General features: G+C 39.6%; 1 long non-coding RNA gene across 1 annotated transcript in view; it reads right to left on the reverse strand.

Moving 5' to 3' along the window:
- Positions 1–17,821, reverse strand: part of LOC137182506 (uncharacterized) — a 34,981-nt gene that overhangs the window by 2,096 nt on the left and 15,064 nt on the right. The gene's annotated exons all lie outside the window — the stretch shown is intronic.

The following is a 17,821-nucleotide window of genomic DNA, read 5'->3' on the forward strand; positions in this document are numbered from 1 at the left end:
CACTGAATAAGATCTGACGCTGGGTTGTTTCGATGCGTGCTGTGCGTGTCTGGAAAGCAACGGGGCACCAAAGAAAGTTGTTTCTGCTTCTGAAAAATACTGGTTACTGGTTGAAGTACTCGTTAAATAGAAGACACTTTTGGATCAGCGAGCAAATACTCATCCTGCCAGAGGAAGCATATAAAGTAACAAGAAGATGAGTCATTGAATTAGTTATTTGAGGAGATTATTGCTGTAAACAGGCCTACGCAAGTATTACTGGCTGAATAAATCATTACACACCGGACTGGACCTACCATGAGCCATTTAAAGTCAAGAAGGAGACCACTGCGGAAAACAGAGAAGTTTTATTTCTCACAAAATGCTCTTTTGTCTTGTTTTTTTTATTGCAGTGATAAATGTAGAGCCACAGTAAGGTGACTTTCTAATGCATCTTTAAATTTGCTGCAACATTCTTTTATTGATGACACAAAACTATTTTTGTTGTCTAAACTAAGTGGAGCTGAAACAATTAATTAAGCAGTCGATGGCAAGAAGAATATTTTGCAATTATCTTGATTAATTATTTCAACCAAAATGCCAAAAAGTTTCAGTTCCAGATTCAACTTATACCTGTGAGGATTTGCTGCTTCTACTTGTCTTATTCAATAGTAAAATTAATTTTTCATGGTTTTGGACTATCGGTTAGGGTAAACGAACAATTTAATTATCTTGGTCTTTGGGAAGTTCAGATGGATGTTTTTCACTATTTCCTGATGGTGAATAGACAAAAAAATAGTTGGCAGATTAATCGATAACAGAAAGAACGGTTAGTTGCAGCCCTACTAATTAGACTTTGTCTCACCACCTCTCTCTCTCTCTCTCTCTGTTTCTCTCTGCTGTAGTCTCTTTCCTTATGTGTGAGTCTAATAAAAATGTGCCACAGACTTTACTTCTGCTTTTCCCAGAATTTCAGACGGTTTCCTCTGCCGCAGTGGTCAGCCAGGAGTTATATAAATCAGGTGTAGCAGATATTTGAAATTTCCATTTCCCCCTTCTATATTTTGCACCTTTCACCAGGATGCCTTACAGTACATATTGCATGAGACCGAGCATGCAATTTTCAGCTGTGATTTCCTTCCATTTAACTGTGTGCAAAACCTCAGTGCGATTCTTCATTAATATATAAGAAAAAATTTAACTTGAGTCTTTCATGCCTAAAAAAGATCCACAAATCCTTAGTAAGCATCCCTTTGTGTGCTGTTCTCTCTGGTGTGTACCAGCATGTCATGACATCCCTTTGCACTTAAGAGGATGTGATAACTAATTACATTATGAAGACAGTCTGCCTAATTTTCTTGCTACCAACGTACCAACCCACTCACCCGGCACTGAGAGATTGTTTTGCACAACTCTATTTTTGATGCATTGCCATGGCAGCCACCAAGTGATGCAGGGTTGTTACAGCAACAAAAACCACAGAGTCCCCAACCTTGACCCATCTAATCAATGTTAGGAAACCAGGACAGATTTTGCTTTCCCCCATTTGACATATTTCTTTCTTTTTATGTTCTATTTCTATATTTGCTGTATATATCATATGCTCCATGACAGAGAGTTGCATGTTTACACCTGGAACCACAGTCATGGCTGTCCTGGTGCTTCTTCCTAACTTCGCTGTTATCACTCTATACCCCCTGGGTGTAAAAGTGCACGGACAAACAACATGCAGATGCACATAAACACACATGAAACATACACAGAACTGACAGAGGTTTACTGCAGCTGTATTCTGAGTCCTAACAAGCTGCAGATTTGAAGTTCTCAGTTATAATTCTGTTATAATATGAACTTTAGTTGGCTAGTTTTTCCACTTCACTTCCACTTCATCATTCATTTTTTTCAGATTCTGTGCAATAGCTTGTTAGCATTCCTTCCATTTGTCACTGAAGCCAAGAGATACAATTAACTTGAGCATGAAGCTGGCCTATGCCCCTTTGGTTTTAATGAGAAATGCTCTCAATGCAACTGAGAGCATTCTTCACTGAATTCATTATTCATTTTTTGAGAAAGTGAAGGACAAATGCAGATAATTGTTGACTGAGGCGGCTGTAAATAAAAACAGCTGTCAGTGTTTCCGCTATATTTCCCCACTGTTATCTGTAATGTCCTTAAGAGTCCACACAGCTGTCAATGAAATCTTCTGTTAAATGATTTATCGCGCCAGGTTTCCACTGAATAAATGCTCGTTTCTACACCGCAATCGCAAGTCATTACTATGCAAGAAAACACAGTTTATCTATAATGCATTGAGGTTAGTGCAAACTCTGAGCAGAGTCCTACACCAGCATACTGCAGCTCAAATGTATCATCCCAAAGACATCACCTGTCTAGGTGTTAATACATTTATACATATTGGGAGCAGCTCTCAGTATGTCAACTTGACTTCTGTGTTTTGTATTCTGTCCGGTTTTTGTCCTACTTTTTAAACGGTAACATTTCATTTTCTTGCATTGATTTCAGTTCAACTTTAACAGAAGCTCGCCACTTTAAACTGTCGTTCATTTCCACCCACATTCTCTATATTCGCTCTCTCCATTGTCTGCTTTAGGCTTACCTATTGTCCTTTCATATTCCTGGAAGGCTGATGCCATCACATTTTTACAGCTAGCAATTATCACCCAATGCTCTCCTGCCAGCCTCCTCTCTGTAACAATGGCTCTTAACAGGTGCCGGTTCTCTCACTCTACCTCCTGTTGAGTGCTCTCGTCTATGACGCCCTCAGTCCACTCAGTCTTACCTCCTCTTTTCATTCTCCTGGTGAGGGTGTAAAATGACTTAGCAAAACAATGACTAACTCGAGTACGAATCTATCCCCTTGCGAGCAGCTTTCAGGCACTCATTGCTCAATGCCCGAGCCACATGCACCCAAGTGTGCTTATGTATCAGTGAGTCCTGACATACACACAGAGCTGACCTCCTATAGCAGCTTTACTCCACATGTCTGTGCACTGCTGCAGAATAGTGAGTGACATTAAAGACTTGCCCGAGGAAACTGTCAGTCTGACAGATCTGCATTCCATGAAAAGATGATAAACAAGTAGAAAAGGAGGAACATAGTAAAGCTCCAGGAGCTTCACATTTAATTACCATCTTTAATTATGTAAATTACTCACCTTAACTGTTGCTGTCACTAAGCACGCTGTTGCCAGCCTGCCATTAACCTGCCTGGATGAGTCAAATCTTGTTCTTAGTTGACCCGCATCCTCTTTCTCTCCGTCTCCCCTCTACTCTCCTCTCATAATTAGTTAAAAATAAGTTGTCAGCAAAATCCTGCAGTCGAAACGTCTGTTATTAGCAGCTGTTATCTTGGTACTGACCATTTTCAATGCCAATCACTCTCTCATAATCTACTCCCCCCAACACCCACTTTCCCTCCATCTCCTCCAGTTACCATTTGTTTCTGATTCATTCCCGGTCCGCTCGTTCATCCTCATCTCCTCCAATCGTGACTGTAATTACGGTGTTTTTATGACAATAAAAAATGATGCTGTCACTACACACATCATCATTACCCCCTCTTGTTCCCTCTCTAGTGTCTGTCTTCACAGTAGAGGCGTCTGTCAATAGCAGTTGATCTTATTGATTCTTTCAAAGCTCAAACAGGTTCTAGTCCATTTTCCATCACTTCTTCTCTCTTTGCTTTCTTCCACTTTTTTCCTCTCATAACGCCACTTGCTGTCTTATTTGTCATTGTTTTTCACCGTTCCCCTCCATCAACTCTTTCTATTTGAATCACTGCTGCAGATGGCGTGAGTCAGAAACAATATAACACAGTCACTTCAGTTGTTACAGGTCCCCAATACGGTCTGCCATCACCTATCTTCTTGTTTCCTTTGCATCCACAACTTTTGTCTTTTTTGTCTGTTTGAATATTTTACCTGTTCTCCCTCCCTCTCCACCATTACTGTGGTTACAATCTGCAACCATGTCACCTCTTCTTCAATTACAGTGCACACAGCTTCAACAAACAAAGACTGAGTGATGCTGCGCTAAAAATCAAAAACAAAACTGGGAGTAAAAGTAAACTTTAGTGCTTATTCCTTAAGTATGTCCGTTTAGTTTCCATCTGTGTCTATTTGTTAACCTTAATGGACTCAATGCACTGTTGTTGAGACAAGAAGACCACACAGTGGACTGAGCAGAGCTGAAAATTACCCTCCTTATCTAGACATGCGGTCAACCACATGATATGTACGCTCCAAGCCTGGACTTTTAGTTATTTGCATTATTGCAAATGTGAAGGGGAATTTGAATGAGGTTTTCTTACTTCCCAGGAGTTGTGGTTTCACTTCAGATCTCTATATTTCGTGCTCCGTCCTCACTGTGTGCAACTGCACTAACCTGCTACAAAACATTTTCTGGACTGAGTCAGACCTGCTGCTGCTGGTATTTTTGTCATTCACCTGCTATTTTTCCTGCTAAAAATAAAATGAAAATGAAAACAAAGCAATTTGAGCTTCTTTCCATTTTCTCTGTACTGGAGCACTTTGTTCTCAGAAATGTACATCCTTTCATTCAATAAAGAGTTTTTTAAGAGGGGGCAAAAAGTTTCAGATACTTACAAGAGGGTAAGTTCACACAAAAAACATATTTGTACCATTGATTCCTGTTTCGTCACTGTTTGCAAACCATTCGACTGTATGGTGACACACAGCTAAAAAGGTACAAGATCTTCCTCCGTTTTGGAGTCTCTGGCTGTCCGTATGCTCAAAGGTTAGCACTGTCAACATGGCTCGCTACTGGTAAACTGCTCAAATTCAGATGTGAAAATTGACGAGAGTTCAAGTGTGAGCAAATCTACATCCTTCAATGATTATATTCCAAATTTCCTGCTATTACTGTTTTTCATTCATAAACTTTTGCATAAATCATAATTAGAAGAACTACAGCCTTTTACTTACTTTGCTTACTTACTTTTACTGAATGGGCAGGTAGATAAAAGGCTAAATGCATTACACAAAAAATAATACAAAAATACCTTAAATATTCTTGTGTACTTCAGAGAAAAAGATCACTCTTGTCACTCTTGTTAGTGCTCTTATTAGATTTTTAAGTTTGTTGAGGGGATATTTTAAGTGGGAGGTGCAAAGCTAACAGTCAAAGTCATCACCTTTAATACCTAAGACATTGCCAAAGTCTCCTGTCTGAAAACAACATTTGAGTTTTGATCTAGATGTTTTCACTGCAAAGTTAAAAGGCCTTTCTTGATCTATCTTAATGAAACACCTTCAGCAACAAGCAGGATCTCCTGTCTCTGCTTCCATGTGTTTGAGGCAAACACCACTGATTTGGTGTTGCTTGCCATCTGGAGACAGAAAATCACGACTTGCGTGGAGTGACACAGTAAACGGAGAAACATTAAATCAAACACAGCAAGATGAGAAAATAATTCTAGACAAAGTCAAAGAGCAGTCAAATTGAAAAGGAGATAATAGCTTATTTATCATCAAATTCAAGTGTCTCCATTTTTATAAACTGCAAGCAGAAAAGACTCGCTCTGCAACTGGGCTGTAGCCATGGAAACCCAATATCTGAATCCCATAGAAAGAGATTATTCTTTCATTCCTGCCTTCAGTTAATTGTGTCACACAGCCACTCTGATTACACAAAATTACTGTAAAAATCTAGTCCTTAAATTTTAATTGGTAAAAAGAGCTTCATTATGCAATTTCAAAATCCACATTCCTCCTACTTAATAAGCCTTTCCATATGTCCTGATTAAATGTTTTATAGATAAAATATTTTCATTTAAGACCAACCATTTATTCTGACTTTATCATAATGTTTCCAAGACAGCTTGACTTCATCTTCACTGTATTTAATGACCCTCTGGTGAAATGACCCATCTAAAATCCATTTGATCTTTTTCCTGACTGATCATACCTGGAGAAATGGAGTAGTTGGACTACTGTCCCAAAAGTGCAACCAATCCCTCATCTGTCTTGCAAAATCACCTGAGAGCTGCTGGTGAACTGTAATCTTGATATTTCAGACAACATATCAAATGCTTCCACTGAGAAATGTGTTTTGCTTATTGTTACATCACTCGGATGTTTGAGCTTCACTATGCAAATTACTATTCAAAGCAGAGTGTTTGCTATATATAGTATAAGAACGAATAAAGGACAGCTTATTTGTTGTTTGAGTCGAGTTGAGACACAAGCAAAGTTCATAGAGCTGAAATGATTGGTTGATTAAGTGAGGAGTTCATCGACAGACAAGTAATAATGTATTCATTGTTTGAGTGATTTGGTGCCAAATATTCTGTGGTTCCATCCTCTCAAATATGAGGATTTGACTTGTTTTTTGTTTCTTATCAATGTTACCTTTGGGACTGGTCAGACACAGATTACTTGACAAATCAAGACAGTCATTGATCATGAAAATAACTGTTATTTTCAGCCATAAAAGCTATGCATTGTTTTACAGTCACATTGTAGCTTTTGAAAAATTTTTAAGAACAAATGTAATGAATAATTTAAAAGCATAAAACATAAAAGAACAAACATTTTATGTGTATTCTGATAGATATTTGGTGCAAGGATTATTTCAGTTATTCTCATTTAATGTTAATATTTTACATCTTAGTTGCAAGTTTAAATTGTGTCTTCCCCACTACGATCCCTGCGTAGTGTCTTTCATAGTTCTGTGTATTAATACCTAAAGCAGGAATGGTCACAGGTTTTAGATTTAACATTAGGGTTAGGGTTAGGGCCAGGGTTAGGGTTAGGGTTGGGGTTAGGGTTAGGGTTAGGGTTGGGGTTAGGGTTAGGGTTAGGGTTTAGATATAACCACAGGGTGAGCTGAGCTGTAAAAACACAGCCAGTCAGAAATTTTTAAGGGGATTAATCCATTAAAACCTTTACAGAATTCAAAGAACTTTCATATAAACTCCAGCTGACACAGGAAGCCAGTGTAAGTCAGATAGGGTGGGTGTGATGTGGTGTCTCATCTTTGTCTTTGCCGAGATTCTGGCAGCAGCATTTTGAATAATTCGGTGCTCCGCAATTGATGAGTGCAATTTCCAAGTTTAGGACTGTCAGCAGGACTATAATTAGAAGAGCCTGGGTCCAATGGCAAAAGATCACTTCAGAATATAGTCTAGACCTGAAAAAATAAGGTCTGTGCTAAATGTATGACTTTAATCATCTGTTTTGTGCATGTCATATCTTATATTTGTTGTATATTGTATGTAACAACATTCCTTGTTCATCTTGAATACTAAATTGTCCAGAAACCACTTGAATCCTGATTATCACTTTAAAGAAGATTGCTAATTCTTTTTTTCTATCCACATAATATGACAATATCATATATAAATCTGTGTGTACTTCAATAATAAAGCTATTCTTGCTTAGTGAAACACTGAAACACTAGACACTGTGTGTCTATATATTAACGGATAAACCATTATATTGAATGCAATGGTTATACACATTTCCTGAAATTCATCCTGACACATTCAGAGAGTTTACAAACCTCTGTGGATACAGTCTAGACTTTTTGTAACAAAGTTTGCTGAGGCTGCTTTGCTGCACAATAAGCACCTGTCATGATGGGCACGCAGGTGTTTAAAAGTTAACAAAGTAGGTGGCAACTTTTTTGCATTGGAAATGAAAGCGTCAACAGTAGTTTTCCCAGAGGTCTCCAAAACTGACAAAGAGTCACAGAGATAATCACACCAGATGGGAATTAGCATATTGAGGAATAATAACACAAGGTTCAAGGAGTAGCATGCTTCCAAAACAGTGAGGACATACAGTAACAAAACTGTCAATGACATTTTCTAACAGGGGTCAATCGGACGTTCAATGGGGGTTCATTAGATAATATTTTCTTTGCTAAGATTAAAGTAAACAGCTAAAATAGTGATGCACTTGAATAATTACTACTACTTGGCTGAGAGGTATTATTTGCTTGTCATTACACACGAGGTTTGCGTACCTATCTTTAGCACCGCCAACAGTGGTGGCATGTCACCACAACAAACAGGCAAGTGGTTGGTTTGATATGAACAGTGGTATCATTCAGCAAAGAGCAATCCTGACCTCTATAAAGAGATGCTTGTATAGTGGTTATGTTATAAAACATATTCAATTTACCTAATTTCATCTAACATGAAACAACTGTACAACATTAGCTGTCTAATCTGTTCATGTGACAATGGGTGTCAAGTCTTTGAATGCAAAACACAGTTGCAACTGCCAAAATCGTTTTGCAGATAAAACATTCCTATTGCTCCAATAAGACTGCAAGTGACATATTTAAATGGAGGAGTCAAAGAGACATTCACCCAGGAAATTAATTTGAGATGTCAGCCTATTTTGAATCAATTATTAGTATTCTGTGTAGCTGCACCCGAGTGTTTTCACTGGTGAGTCTGAATTAAGAATTGCTGTTTTCAGTGAGTTTGGGGCTTTAATCAGCAGTCAAACAGAGAGAAGGGAGGAAGAGTGCGAAACAGTCAGACAGCGAGAGAGAGAAAGGGAGACAAAAAGAAAAAGGAAAGGTCCATCCGTTAGCTCCCCAGTGACCAATTAAACACATCTGACATCTTTCTGCTGGTGGAATTCAAATGAGTAATTGTGTGGCTGTTTATGTGAAAGAGTCTTTAATGTTGTGTGAATGTGTTTGTGTGTCATGTAAGCATGCTTTATCTGTAATTTTGCCAGACAGAGAAAAAAGAGCTGGTGAGAATAAATGTGTGAAATTACTACTGAGGAGAGACTGAATGGAGAAGATGAACGTTCACTTCCCCGCTGTGCTGCTAGGAGGCGCCAAAGAGCTCACAAATATGGTTGAAGCAAACCGTGAGACAAAACTCAGCTTTCTGTTTGCAGCAGTGGCTTTATTACCCCTGCTGTTCTTTTATTGTGCAGGGAAAGCTTTAATATCAAGGGTGGGGTAATCACCCCCCTCAAGCTAGGGTGTATGCCTAACTGTGGAAGGACAAGGATTACAGCCAGATTTAGCAAAATAATGAAACAGATCATTAACAAGTCTGAACAAAAATGCAAAATACCAATCACTAACTTTCTTCTTTGTTTGTTTACATGATAGTCATATCATGTCACTGTAATGCTGTGAGATTATTGCTCCCTCATGTTCCCACATATTGTTGTAATTTTACCCTTAAACCAGCGATAGATAATATGAGCTGGCTTCTGTTTGAGCAACTGGAATTAGCTCATGCAAAAAGAAAAGCCATGGAAGCTGCACTTTACTTTGAAGCTACACTGATCAATTTTTCTAGCATGTTTTCCATAACGGTGATAATATGTTCTCACTGCCCTCAAGTGGCCCAAAAAGTCAATTAATGCTGAAACACCTTTTTTCCCCATGAACTAAATTACCAAATGTAATGTATTTGATGCACTTGCAACAATGTTATCAGCCAGGAAATATGTTGTACAGACTGGCGGCTGCATTGCCTGAAGCCAGTTCAGATAGACACACACACACACACACACATGTTCAACCTCAAAAAGACTGAAAAACAGAAGCCATTAACACGCAAAGCTTTAATTTAGCGCGCAACAATGCCTCACGCTGACTAGGAGATGTTTCGTCTGAGGCCATGTCCCATTTATCCAACATCATTTACATCTTGAAACCAGAACGGTAGGTACGCTGTAGAATGAGGTATCACCACAGGATAGCACTTTACAAGACGCACTTTGTTTGCAGCTGCACATGCTCAGTCAAAAACCATGAACCATTTATTTAATATAATTAAGTCTAATTATATACAGTCATTTAAAGAACAGTAAGATGGTAAGATATTAATCATTTAGAGATATGACTTTAAAGTGATTTGTTGTTGGGGTGTAATACATGGTTGCATCATGAGTCATTGTGTTTCCCTAATCAGAGGCAACAAAACAAAATGTTATAATGGATTTTTCCTTGTTTTGCAATTCATCAGCCTCTATTACTCAGGGTATTATAGAGTTGAATTACACCATTGTTAAAATAATAATGAGGAAGGAGCTGAGAACAACAAAGCTAATGGTGGCATCTCTAAAGAAAGGAAACAGGGAGGTAATGTTTAAAAGCTCTTAACACCTTGCTTTCATAATCCAGTTCAAGTGTATTACCAACGTATTGGCATAACGTTGAATTCAACTGAATGTATAGCAGTGAAGAGGAGAGAGCAATGCCCAAATTAAGTACATGTGTACAGTTTAGGTTGTTGTATCAACTGGCAAATATACTGTAAGACAGCAGCAGCTGATTTCTTGTAGTATACATTTCCCAGCATATTTACAGCACAGTCAATTATTTATCAGCAATTTAATTCTAAATGTGAAATTCTAAAAGGACAAGTTCACAGTTTTTCAAGTATTTCTTAAAACAACAGTCAGGTGCACATATGAACATTGAAACAGGTTTTTCTTGCTGTAATCATTCCTCCTGTTCATACTGACCATTAGAAGATCCTTTCATAATGCACTTATGATGTAAGTGATGGTGGACAAAATCCACAGTCCTCTATTTAAAGGTTTATCTGGGGTAATTTGAGGCTTCAGTTGTCAGAGTTAGTTAAATAAAGTGGATTTCTGACACATTTACAGTCTTATTAGTAAAATTCACTCTTTGTGCTTCCTCAGACAGTGTTTCCCTATTCAGCTGCAGTGGAAGTATAGTAACAAAAAGAGGGACTTTGGCACTAAAAAGACTGTAACTGTGAAAGATATTGACTTGATTTGACTCATTTGGCTTCAGATAAACCTACAAATGTATTTTTGCACAGGAGTAGGACTGTGGATTTTGTCCTCCATCACTTTCATTGTAAGTACATTATGAAGGGATCTTCTAATGGTCAGTGTGAACAGGAGGAATAATGACAGTGAGAAATACATGTGTCAGTGTTCATTTGGACACCTGACTATTGTTTTAGGACAGACTTGAAAAATTGTGAGCCTGTCCTTTGACTACAAAACAGATTATTGTGTACTTTCAGAAAACTATTGACAGTAATTCCAACAAGTGACAGCAGGTACACTGGCCTATAAGTGACTTGGCAACACATGACAAAGTCAGTATCAGCAAACAAAGAAGCAGCTTCAAAGGAGGTGGCACAGAAACACATAATGTATATCCAGTATTCTACCATCACTTTTACTGTATAATGAAAGGGAGGTGGAACAGGTGATAGTGGCAGGGTGACGGAGGTGTGATGGGGGCTCTTGGTGAGGGGTGTGAATTTGTCCCTCTCAAATCAGTAGGCCATCAGCCAGATCTTTGTTAGCCTCAACAGGGGGGGGGGGGTGTCTTGCAGGCCTCTCCACACTGATGCAGGGTCGCTGGCTGAAAACCTGTTTTTCAGCTTTTCAGTGTAGCTTCTTTTAGCCACTCTAACCCCTTTCCGACCAAGGCAGTTCAAAGCTGATGCCTAATCTCTAACCACTTCTTCACGTTTTGACAGCCAAAGAACTGGGTCTCAGCCAGGAAAACAAGTACTAGAGTGGCACAAACACTTTGCTGGTCTATCAAGAAGAACAGTTTACGTCAGGGGCTGTGGGCAGGATTATCATGACCAAAACCAAAATGCATTGTGTCCAGCCAGGCTGAAAGCCGTTAATAAGTCACTTTATTAGGTTTTAATATTTTTTCAGGTGAGAAAATAACCATGTAGATTCCCGATATGTGGTCAGTTTATTGAAATAATGCATGTTTGGAAATTTGCTGCAATTTTTTACATCGTATTTGGTGACCTATCAGATTCTGTGACCTGCAGTGATGGAATAAGTACTCAGATCCTTTACTTAAGTAACACCGGGTGAGACGGCCGTCAGTCATGTGATACAGTCATGTCTTGCTTGAGTATACTTCAGTGTGATCTGTCTGCTGGTAATAACATACTCAATCATTCATTTAGTAGACAGTATGCAGTACATACAAGAGAAAGTAAAGCTGTGATGTAGTCCGCCATTGTTGTTGTGCTTAAAGTTCTTCTTTTTACCGATTTATGGTGGGTGGCAACTAGCATTATGTTGCACTACCTATGTTGGAATGTGAAGTGCTTGAAGTTGGGGATAACATTGGTAGGAAACTGGAGTCATGCACAGTTAACGACTTGGTTCTCCACCCCTTGGAAAAAGAAAGCCGGTTCTTAGAAGGGAGGAAGTTTATGAACAATGTCTCCAAGATAAGGCTGCAGTATTTACTTAACACTGTGACATCTGTACACCAACCTTCGTTGATGTAGAAGCAAATTCAGCTGCCTTTTGTTTTCCCTGATAGCTCCACAACTTCTTTACTGTCTTAAATCTGATAACACTGATATATACTTGACCATTGAGTCATTACTCTGAAGTAAAAGGACATGGCTTTGTCTCTTCAGTTGTTCACTCAACTTTCTTTTTTTGGGGGGGGGATTTATGGGTCGTTACACCCTGTATCTGAATTGGATAGCATCGCATTTGTCCAATCATTGGGAAAAAATGGGTGCACTTAAAGAGCACTTACAATATTTCTTCTCCAGCAGCTAAATAAAGGTAGCAGTGAAGAGGCAAAAACAATCACCTCTCTCTCCTGCTTTCATCTCCCTGCTCGTTCCTTCCTCTCTCCTCTTTTTTCTTACCCCCCCCACCCCTTTATCATCTTCCCATACGTTACTCACTTTCACCTCTTTCTGTCCCCCCATCATCTCTCTTTCTTATTGTCTTTGACTCTACAGAAGTCCCATGTGGTAGGATTTTATATAAAATCCCGTACAAATGGGATTTTCCAGAGTATTGTATGGAAATTCTACTCAGTCACGCATCACACGAGTTTAAGATGGGTTATTTTTGTAAAGTATTCTACTGTGGGGAACATAAATTAGTGTGAATCATAGAAAATGTACGCAAGCACAGATAAGTTACAGCTATCCGTCTTCTTTCCTCTCCCCTCTTCCACACTTATCCCCTCCAGTTTGAGAATGGTTTCTTTCTCTCACGTTTCTGTGGATTATTTATTAGGGGCAGCTGTGGCTCAGGAGGTAGAGCGGGTCATCCGCTAATTGGAAGATCAGCGGTTCGATACCCGGCTTCTCCAATCCGCATGTGGAAGTGTCCTTGGGCGAGATACTGAAATTGCTCCTGAAGGCTGTGCTGTGTGTGTGTGAATGATTAGAAACTCTTCCTGATGAGCAGAGACCTTGCATGGCAGCCTCTGGATCAGTGTGTGAAGTGCTTTGAGTGGTCAGAAAACTAGAAATGCGCTATATAAATGCACTCCATTTACCATTACAAAACCGTGTCACATGCCACATCTCGTCATACTCGCTATGCTGCCTTACATTTAGGTCTTGATTACCTCCTGCATCTCAACAACCCCCGCCTCTTCTCTCACCTCACTTTTTTCTTCGAGCTTATCGTTCTAGAAGATTCTCTCACACTCTCTCCCTCCTTCCCTCTCTCTCTCCTCCTTGCTTTTTAATCTGCTCCGCGCTGTAATTCGCTCTGTAATTTGCATTTAGGTGAGTACTGCGTGACCTATATGGCTGATCCCCTATTCCTTTCAAACTGTTCATACCTGTTCAAACCTGTTCACAGCTTTCATACTGTCGAAGAATAGTTCTGCTACATTGGCAGAAACTGTATTTCACTGTGAGCATGAAATCCCATTTGGTGATGGCTGTTTAGCAACGGGGACATTTAGTGCTTAACATCCCTGATGTCCGACAGAAAATGCAGATGGAAAACTTGTTTAATAGTTTTTGACTGTTTTGAAAATGGGAACAGCACTTACACTTGCTGTTTTGTGTGTGAAATTGTGTACCATCTGAAACTCCAAGAGTTGCAGAAAAGGCTACAACCGGGAGTGGCTCAAGAATAAGAAACTGGAACTATCGAGGCCATACGACAATACATTAAACCGAACAGCTTTTGTCCCATAATAGCTAAGCAATTTATAACTAGGCACAGCAGGTCTGTAGAGCTTTGGATTTCTTCATGTGTTGAGGCATTGCGGCTCCAGTATGTAAGGATTTATTCCAGAGACTTTGGAGGGTGGTGTCTTTTTTTAGGCTTTCCAAAAACACAAGAGCAAAAATGTTAAGAATGAATTCAACAGTGTGTTTGTCTGCTTTAACGTAAGTGTGGGGTTACAAGTTGTGTTGTTCACGACTAGCACCTGGCCTGTGTTGCACTTCCCCACTGTGTGGATGCTGGTCCAGGATGCTATCATAGTTTAGGGTAACATTAGCAGCTCTGTCCTGCTCATTAGTTTTGGCAAAGTTTACACTCCAATAATCCCAGGCAACATTACCCAAGTTAGCGCTGCGTTCGCCAAACTCATTAGTTAGTCCTCATCCTGAAGGCCTTTTCTTTTGAAACGTTAAAAGTGAAAACATACTGAAAGCTAAACAGCCAAAAATGGTTGTGGTACAATGAAATCTCTAGGACTAGCTAGCTCTACCCTGCAATACAGCAACAAAGTTGTTTCTTCATTTAAATTTCCTCTACATGGATCATTGGCTGATAGACTTTTTGCCTTAAATGGTAAATCTGCCATTGTTATTATGAATTTCATGTGTGGCAGTGAAAGAATGGAGAGCTTGGCAGGTGTAGCGGCAGTAACTGAAGGAGATATAGATTAGTGAATGGTCGATGCTGGAAGAGCTTTTTTTATTTTTGGAGATGTGTAGAGCTAAATCGACTCAATGCCTGTGTATTCAAGTTTTCAGATACACAATCATTGTAGGTGGTGCAAGAAACAGGGCTGCCAAAGCACACAGATAGCATGTCTGCATTCGTACGGTGCTCCTGCACTTTCATCCACAGAGAAAGCATGAACCAACCACTTGTCTCTCTCCCCTCTAATCTCCCCGCTAGTGTCTCTAGGCTGTTCCTCCACTCTCACCCTCCCTTCCTTTTCTTTCCATTAGTCTTCAGTCCTAAGGAGAGAGGCGAGAGGAATACAAAAGGGAAGATGAGGAGGAGAGTCCTTCTTCCTGAGGCCCAGTGCCAGCTGCTACTGCTGCAGAGACTATCCATCCAAACACAGGCAGGCAGGGATGACACTGCTTTGGAATTCAGCCCTTGAAGCAAACTCCTTGGTAAGCCTGCCTCAGTAAACCCCTGGGCTCTCTGGGTGCTATATGATGCTCTGCCCTAATAATGAATAACATACTGGTCACCCTAGTCTGCACTCTATAAACAATGTTACTATTACAAGTGCGTCTATCCCTTATGAGCCATGTACACAGATGGCAAGAAGTCACATTTCCTCTATACTTCAACATTACTGCGTACAGTAGACGTAATGACTTATTGCCCAACACCGATCATTAATCAGTTTTTCTATCAGCCACAACATAAAGGCTGCACTTCTGCTTGCTTTATCACTTCAGTCTAAGGTAAACCAATATGGGAAGAGAAAAGAAACTTTAGATTAACAGCTGTAATTACCAAGAATCAGCTCTGTGAGCCAGGAGCATTGTCAGCCAGTGAGAGAATCTATTTCAATATAAGTTGAGGGAGTATAGTCAATATTTTGAGGTGTGGATGCACACACTGAACAATGGGCAGTTTTCAAAAGGCTGGTCTCAATGGAGGAGAGTCTACAAAGCAACTCTAGCCCTGATAATAGGAAGAGTAGAGTTAGTAATATACACCAAAGCATGTCTGACATCATTTTGTAACAGCTTAATCAAAGCAAATACACCATTATGTCCCAACAGGCATAGCATTTCCATCACCAGTAATTAGAAGCACAGAAAATGACAATTACATTTACTACACAATAGGGTTTTTATATATGAGAGTCATATGCATGGGTGTAGATTTGGGTATAGACAGTAGAGACATGTCCCTACCAATATCAAGGTGTTGCTGGAATGTCCCTACCAATATTTTTACTAATCTCAAACAATGTAGCTGCTTTAACTCCACATAATGTTAACATAAGATCAGTCCAGCATTATGGGGGGGCCCCTGGGGTGCAGGACCGCCCATCCAGGAATTTGGCCCTCCCAGGAGAAATCAGTATCAACACTGTTTTAATGCACAGGCTTACAGGGGCTCAAGCCCCAGGAGCAACAAGGTGAAAGTGCCCCCTAAGGCTTGGGGACCGAAAAAATAAAATAAAATTCACAGAGAGGAAAAAAAACTCCTGCTTCGTTTGTTCATTTTTTTGTCCACTTGTGGTGTCTGGATTTAGAGCAAAGTTAGACATCACCTTGTGTTTAGTATCTCTGCTGCTCCTAAGCAGGAGCAGGAATTGCAGTATTGTATTGTTGTCAGCAACAGTTGTCGCCTTTAAACTTTTAGTTTCACTCTTTCTTTAATCTTTCTGACATCTCTTAATGTTTCTAAGAAGTCTGATTAAGCCTTTCAACTTCTGTTTGCAACAGTTACTGTTATTCAGAGTTTTCATTGGCGTGTGACGCTAGAGCAGGAAATTAAAGTGGCTAGCTGAGGTTAGCATGCCAGCCGGCGCTTTGGTTTAACCAGTGACCGTGTTATCTGGTGACTTTTATGGCAATGTGTCGTAGTTGTCGTGGTTGTCGTGGTTGTCGTGGTTGTCGTGGCGACGGCAGCTGTTGAAAACACAAACAGAACATGTAGGTGTCCTCCTAAACGTCTGAAATTGTCTTATGTTCAATGCAGTATATATTCAACTGGTCCTTTTTTTTAATTACATTATGTAACTTAAATGGTGTCCCCATCAAGAAGCATTCACATCTCCTCACTTATTTTTCTGAAATTAATCTTTTCAAATGGCTTGCTTGAGATGAAACGCTGAATGTCAATGTTAAACAGAATGTAGGCTGGTGAAACCCAGTGAATACAGGCTGTGTGATCACACAGTTTACACAATATTTGGCCACAAACTCTACTTTTAGTGCATGCACAATGAAAAAGGTTGACTGAATATGGGCCACTTTCCAATTGAAGATAACCCGCCCATAAAAACCAAATTCCCAGCCAGTTACATTCCTCTGGCACCAGGACTGGCTGCAGAGTTGCCAGGTTTGTGTGTTTTTTGCAAAAAACGTGCGCTATTATGATAAAGAGTGAAAGAGTAGGATATGGAGGATACTCAAGCTGATGATCTGGCAACCCTCAACTTCAAGCTGTACGCATTGTTGACTATCAGCAGCCTGGCAGCAGCAGCAGTAGTGGAGTCAGTAAGGTGGAGAATCTGAAGTGGTTAGTATTTATAGTTGAAATGTTCCAAATGTCACAGCACAGAGTTGAAAACGACTTGACTGGACAAAACTAAGATCATTTGATGTGATTAGCTGATTAGCAGCAGCCTGAGCAGCACAGAGACAGGTGAGCTCTGATGACATAGTGAAAGATCTAGCCATAAGTTCAGGAGTTGAATGAAAAATAATACAAATATAAGATTTTGAGATGATGTAAAAATAGGTTTGAGTATCACTGTGACTGTTGTGAAACTCTTGAGTTGTGTTGCCAAAATCCACAAACTGAAAGAAGGACAGAATCTCAAGTGAGGTTTGAAAACCTTCCAGCAGTGAGTTACAGAGCTGCACATTACCTACAAGTTTCTACACATTTATTGTGACAGTCTATGCTCTTTTATTTTTAAATATGAATTAAAATGCATATTCAGTAAACATTTTGCAGAGTCAGGCTCTTTATGTGAGAGAAGAAAAGAAAGAGAATAGAGTGACAGAGAGCCAGTACACATACACAATTATGTTGGCCTCTGACAAAAAATGTCCTACCAAAGTTAAAACCAAACCTGCACCCTGGCAGTACAGAGTTCTGATTTAATTTACCTCGAACATTTTGTGAACAACTAAAAGCTGCTGAGTAATTCT

This window comes from Thunnus thynnus, chromosome 5 (assembly GCF_963924715.1).
Source record: "Thunnus thynnus chromosome 5, fThuThy2.1, whole genome shotgun sequence".
NCBI lineage: Eukaryota > Metazoa > Chordata > Actinopteri > Scombriformes > Scombridae > Thunnus > Thunnus thynnus.